Genomic DNA, 6835 nt, shown 5'->3' on the forward strand with positions numbered 1-6835 from the left:
CCCTCTTCTTGATCGGCTCTGCCCTTGTTCTCCGCTTCAGGTCGAAACCCTCTCCCATATATTTGTCTGTTTCTGTTGGCTATGCGCTCTATGCATCTAGAATCTAATCTAGGGAAGAAGAATGGGCTCCTAGAGCTGATGAAACTTGTTTGCTTATTAAATGACGGCCCAGTAGACGTGTTGCAGGGCACTGCTAATTTCCTTTTGTCTGTTGTAGAGAAGTATGGAAAGAGATTGGTGTAATGTTTATTTGTACGGTCTGTTTGCATTTTAGCCTTAAAATCTGTGTGACCTTTATTTTATTTTGTTTTAAATTCTTTATTTCTTTTTATTTTACATCTTGTTCTACTTCGATGACTCATTTGTTGGAACATGAATTAATGCCAATAAAGGTCTCTAAATCTAAATCTAAATTTTTTTAAAAGAGCAGCTGTCCCTCGCACATGCTGGATCTTGTCTGATCTCGGAAGCTAAGCAGGGTCGGGCCTGGTTAGTACTTGGATGGGAGACTGCCTGGGACTACTGGGTGCTGTAGGCTTATACCATAGTCTTTTGAGACTGAAGGTTGCCAACCAGCATGCCAGCTGTCCCTCTTCACCCCAGCATGGTGTCTTTTCCAGTGGCTGCTGCTGTGAGCCCTTTGGGGACAGGGAACCATTTAGTTATTTGATTTTTCTCTGTAAACCACTTTGTGAACTTTTAGTTGAAAAGCGGTATATAAATACTGTTGATTGATTGTTGATTGATATAACAGCCCAATCCTAAGCTTCTCCAGAGCCCGGCAGTACGGTGGTGCTGAATTGGCTTGTGCCTCATCATGTGAGAAATTGAAAACTTATCCCTTTTCCTGCACTGACATACCTTGTCTGGCAGACTTCCTGACTCTGTGGGAATCCCAGGAACCTCTTGCAGCAAATAGGGCAAGAGCACCCCCCTGAGGCTTTGCCCCTTTGAGGGCAGGAAAGTTACTGGTGTGCCCATATCATACGATTCCCCATTCCAACTTTCAGTGTTCTTCCCCGTGTTCCGCACCTCTGTTCTTCAATCAAGGAAGTAAAGTCCACCCGCCCCCATACACACACACACTTTTTGATAGGCTGTATTTCCTAAGCCTGTTTTCTTGCAAGAATTTTTCCTAAGAATTAAGTGGGATCTCACTGCTGCAACCCACTGACCAAATGAATCACTGTGCGCAATATATCAGCCAGCACTCAATACATGCATCTGCTTCTCTCTTCTCTCCTGAAGTTTTAAAGGAATGTAAGAGGAACAGAGGGGATGGGTAGGTGGGTGAGCTTCTCCACGGGGAACAAGGGGTAGGGGGAGATGATGCAAAAAGCAGACATTCCACCTGCCAAAACGTCTTGTGTCTGTTTTTGTAGACTCCTCCAATATGGGTGCCTCCCCATACATGCCAGTGGCGTGACCTACCTTGATGCTCTTTGGGATATTGATTTCTGCCATCAAAGGTGGTTGCAGCAGCAGTGCTTTTCCTCTTCTGCAGGCCCTCTTTTCTCCCCCAGCATTGACAGAGTTAACAGGACTATGAAAGGGTGAGAGTCAGTCCAACTGAAATGGAGTTGTTGCATCATGGCAATCCTCACATCCAAAAATGGGAGTTTTGTTCCAGAAGTCCCTGCACCATCAAAGGGCTTTTGGATAATCTCCCAGATAGGAAGGGGAGAGAAGAAGGTGGTAACAACTCAGAAAAACAATGTTTAAGGGGGTTCAGGGTCCCACAGCAACTGCCTGCAGGTGGCACTGAACCTGTACCAAAGGCAGATGCTCCAGTAGAGCTGTAATACTGGAAAGCGAGGCACCATTGTGATTTTGAGCTGATTACTACTTTTATGAATCGTAGGTGCAGTGGGGAGCTGTGTTGCCCTTGCATTGTCTCCCCTCCCAAGACTAAGAAATACAACACCATTGGTCTGCACTCAAATGCTCCTTTCATTAACCCTGCCCTGAATATTTTATAAACATAACATGCCCTTCAAAAGAAGCACACTGGATGCAGCTAAGCACATAACTTTGAGAAAACACTTCTGTTGTCAAATATTTGCATTGTTTCAATGCTGTTCAGTGGCTTTTTTGTCCCCTTGCTTGCTACGTCTCAGTGCCTTGTTGTGTATGAACATTCCGGAAGCCACTGTGTCGCACATAGCACCATTCATAAAATCACATTGGCCACCACATCCAATGTGTTTAATGGCAGCACAGGAAAAAGAGGATGAGGACAGTGAGGGCAGAATAGGAGAATGGTACTGTTTGCGGTACTGTTAGCAGAGAATGGTACTGTTTGCACAGCACCAAAAGAACCTCAATACATAACCCCTGCTAATTGGGTAAGAGGCACTTTTTCAAGTGGGTGCTCCTTTTTTTAGCAGGGGGAGAGTAACTGGCCCACCTCACCCCAGCACTGTCTGTTTTAGTGGCTGTCTGCTGGTATTCATTTGCATCTTTTTAGATTGTGAGCCCTTTTGGGACAGGGAGCCATTTACTTATTTGATTTTTCTCTGTAAACCGCTTTGTGAACTTTTAGTTGAAAAGCGGTATATAAAAAACTGTTAATAATGTTAATAATAAATACATTTGGAAGACATATTGAACATCACCAACACCAAAAAAATGGGATGGGTTTTGGACACTCACAAACAGGAAACTAGTAGCACAATCCCATTCTGTTGCTATGCTCACATGCACTGTTGCAAACATACCACATGTTGCAACAGTATGGAAGATAGGACAGAAGGGGTGCCATTGGCAGGGAGGGCAGAGTTTGTGCGGGGCAGGCGGATCAGGCCTGGGGGGGTGGAATCTATGGCAGCCACGCACATCGTATCCTATCCCCCTCCCTGGGCAAGGTCCGCCAGCACAGGTGCACTCGGACTTACATCAACAATTTAGCAGGTGCAGGCCTGAGTAGACTCATTGTGTAGGCTGGGGCTTTCTTCAGGAAAAGGGATCTTTTGTTCCCTTTCCTTGAGGAGATCTCCAGTCTGCTCAACTCCAGCATAGGTTGCAGTGTAGCCATCAGTACTGGTTGAGATTGGTTTGCTAGTTGTTACCCTGCACATGCCTGATCTCGTCTGATCCTGGAAGCTAAGCAGGTTCAGGCCTGGTTAGTACTTGGATGGGAGACCGCCTGGGAATACTGGGTGCTGTAGGCTTATACCATAGTCTTTCGAGACTGAAGGTTGCCAACCACTCCGCTTTTAATATCAGAACAGGGGATGACATTCTGTGCACACATTAGTGACTTTTACAAACCCCTGAAACCATACTCCATCCAAAGAACATTGGTAAGACTTTACTGTGGCGGCAGCCAAGTATTTAATGGTTCTCCTTCTTGATAGGAGCCAGCAATCTGTTTACTGATGAATCTTGAGCACATTGCAGGGGACTCATGGCATTCAATATATTACTAATTTGTAATATTTATTTATTCATTTAAATGATTTTTTATCCTGCTTTTTCAATCCTTAAAAAGGAAGCTCAAGCTCAAGCTGGTTTAGAAGGTTAATATTTCAACCTTATGCAGACACACCTTTTAATTAGAGTGGGATCAAAAATGGGACTTGCCCAGCATTTTAATTCTCACCCTAACCTGCAAAATTACACACCAGAAATTGTATAAAGCCAAAACACAATACTCTTGAGAGGACACCTGGAGTCACTAATTATCCCCTGAAAGTTCAGCTCAGATTTCTCCCTTGGTTTGTTTAATCTTCCTCAGTGTTACCAATTTCCCTTTTAACTCATCAGCAGCATTGGGCTAAAACTACACCAAATCAAGGAGAATTGTACTCTGGCAGTCATCAACAATTATGGCGGACCAGTTACTTAGGTGATCATAAACTGCTGTGCACAGCTTGCCAACCACTGAAGTGTCTCGACATTCCTTACACACGATGTGTGCATACACACAATAGTATAGTAACCTGCTGGTAAGTCAGGCTGGCTTAATTGAGATTTGTGGTCATTGTATCTGAACATTTTTTTGTGAAAACAATTTTGTTTCCTCCCAAGCTTGCCTCACTTAACTATAACCCACCTTTTTGAATTTTCAGAGTGCAGTTTATGAGATTCCCCTTTGGAGGTTGAAACAGCAACTGTTACCCTGCACATGCCTGATCTTATCTGATCTCAGAAGCTAAGCAGGGTCAGGCCTGGTTAATACTTGGATGGGAGACCGCCAGGGAATACCAGGTGCTGTAGGCTTATACCATAGTCTTTCGAGACTGAAGGTTGCCAACCTTTGGAGGTTGGTCAATGCTATTTCCACTCTGCAGGTAGACTTTTTGAAGATCTTCCAAACCCTTTTCAGCCATTTGTGTTGAATACAATAAGTGCACATTGGGGATGTGGTAGCAGACTCTGCCCCTAAACTATGCACAGCAATTGTAACGACTAACTTCTTCCTTTAAGCAGTGTGCAACCCCATCTGAAACTGGTTGAATCCTGGATGAGACCAACAGAACCTCTGTTTTACCCTTGGCCAAGTGTCTCCTTGATGTGCCAGTGTGGGATTTCTCCCCTTCATTTCCCTGACAATGTTGTGGATCTGTTGGGTGGGGAGGGATTTCCTGCAGGCCTTCAAGAGGTGGGCAAGCCTTTCACTAATGCATGGATATGGCACATCAGTGACAAAGTAGAAACAACCAAAGGCATCTCTCTGTGTGCCCTTAATAAACTTAGCTTTGTGGGTGTCATCGAATCAACTGATAGGAGGGATGAGGATCAAGTGAGGCATTCCATCCTACCCCTTTACCTGGCCAAGGGAATTTGGCTGCCCAGTCAATGGGCACATGCCAATCTCAGCAGGAGGGTTAGTCAACATCCTTTGTCTCTGTGGAAAACCCAGACTGAATACAAGTAAGGGGCCTGTATGGGATATGATCTGGCCCCTTTTAAATGGCACTGGCTTTAAAAAAAAAGACAAGGTTGCTACAGGAGAATGTCTCAGCCACATGTAGAATGCTGGGACATCACAGAACCCTCTGAGGGGTTAGAAAGGTATTAAAAAACGGGGAAAAAATTAATTTCTGTCACAGAAAAACAAAATTTCTGTATTTTTTAATTTTGGTTGGTTGGCAACCTTCAGTCCTGAAAGACTATTGTGTAAGCCTGCAGCACCCAGTATTCCCAGGAGGTCTCCCATCCAAGTACTAACCAGGCCTGACCCTGCTTAGCTTCCAAGTTCAGACAAGATCAGGCATGTGCAGGGTAACAGTTGCTTTTTTACTTTTATATATCTGTGCTCTTTTCAGGAGCTTGCAGCAGGCCTGACAAATTGGATAGTGGATGTGCATGAGGTAACCATAGTATATTTTAAGGCTTTTTGTGCAGGTACTAATATAGCTGACTCTCTTTTGAGCTTACCACAGCTGGCAATTATTAGAAGGTGGGTAGTTAACTAGCAACGTAGTTTTAAACAATGACTCAAATCAGAAGACCAAAAAAGCTGAGTGTGGGGGGGAATGGGGGGGCAATCGTTCCTCCATTTATAAGTAAGCTTTTATGACATACGTTAAAACATTACTCAGAAAAACCATATACTGAGAGGTGGTGGAAGAGCGAGAAAAGGAACAACTTAACCTAAGGTTATGGAAGAAGTAATTGGTCAGTTGGTCCAATTATGGCAGAAATAGATAGTCCATCTGATATATTTTTACAATCATAAGATGAGCAATTTCAAAAAGGGAAACTTTGGAGAGAGTCTGAGGGCCCAATCCTGAACAGTGCCCGCCGGCTTACTGCTGGCACTCACTGTTGCAAACGTGCCGTGGGGCATGTTTGTAAGCCCTTACCGTGGGCTCAGCACTGGAGCTAGCCCAGTGCAAGCTTGTGTTGGGCCAGCTCCAGCACTGGGTTCACATTCCACCACCTGGCGGTCGCCTGGACCACCAGGCGGTGGAGAAGTGAGTGAGGGTGTGGGGGGAGGCGGGGAGGAGGCATTTTGGGGTGAAGGGAGCTGGGGGGAGGGTGGGGCGTGTGCCAGGGAAGGGAGCAGGGAGGGAGGAGGGCGGGACCAGTGCATTCGTGCCATTCCCATGTCGGCAAATGGTGAGCGTCCTACATGGGGAAACATTAGAGGAATTTCAGTTGAAGCTTTGATCAAAATACTGACTTTCGGGGAGGTGGGACATAAGAACATAAGAACAGCCCCTCTGGATCAGGCCATAGACCCATTGAGTCCAGTTTCCTGTATCTCGCAGTGTCCCAGACAGGCTACCATCATTTCAAATAGCCCACTCTTTGCATCATCCAAGCAGCTATTCAAGTCACAGAGTCCAATTTGATGAGAACTCAGTGACACAGACCCCAGTGTGAACCATTCATGGTAACACGGATGTGATGATAGTCCTTATCCTGCTAACATGAAACAAATGCCTTTATTCATTTCTATTGATGTCACTAATATATACTTTGGCGTCTGCTCCAAACTCTTCCATCTTAAAATATCATCCAGCTTCCTTGGTAACATGATGCCATCTGGTTTAGAAGGATGTCTCTGGCTGCATTTGTTTTCAATAAAGAAAAAAAAAATTGATGCTTACTGGCTTGCAGGTTGGTTTGAATTATTTTGCTTTACGGAAAACTGTCCAGAAAGCCAGTAGGTTTTATTTGCCTGTGAAATGGCAAAGTTAAAGCTTCACCCTGACCTTTCCTTCCTTCCTGGCCATCACCGATGACAGCAGCAACCGGGTACCTGTGTTGAAGGTCACTCCCATCAACCTTGTCCATTTTCCATTTGTCTACAAGTTCAGACGCCCTCCTCCCTTGTGCCAAGATGATCTCTGGCCAACTGTTCTGAAAGACAGTTCAGAAGTCT

At 44.9% G+C, this 6835-nt stretch overlaps 1 pseudogene; it reads left to right on the forward strand.

Moving 5' to 3' along the window:
- The first annotated feature begins 4101 nt into the window (after positions 1-4101).
- On the forward strand, positions 4102-4221 carry LOC136642936 (5S ribosomal RNA; annotated as a pseudogene).
- Positions 4222-6835: the final 2614 nt, after the last annotated feature.

The sequence above is a fragment of the Tiliqua scincoides genome, chromosome 2 (assembly GCF_035046505.1).
Source record: "Tiliqua scincoides isolate rTilSci1 chromosome 2, rTilSci1.hap2, whole genome shotgun sequence".
Lineage (NCBI taxonomy): Eukaryota > Metazoa > Chordata > Lepidosauria > Squamata > Scincidae > Tiliqua > Tiliqua scincoides.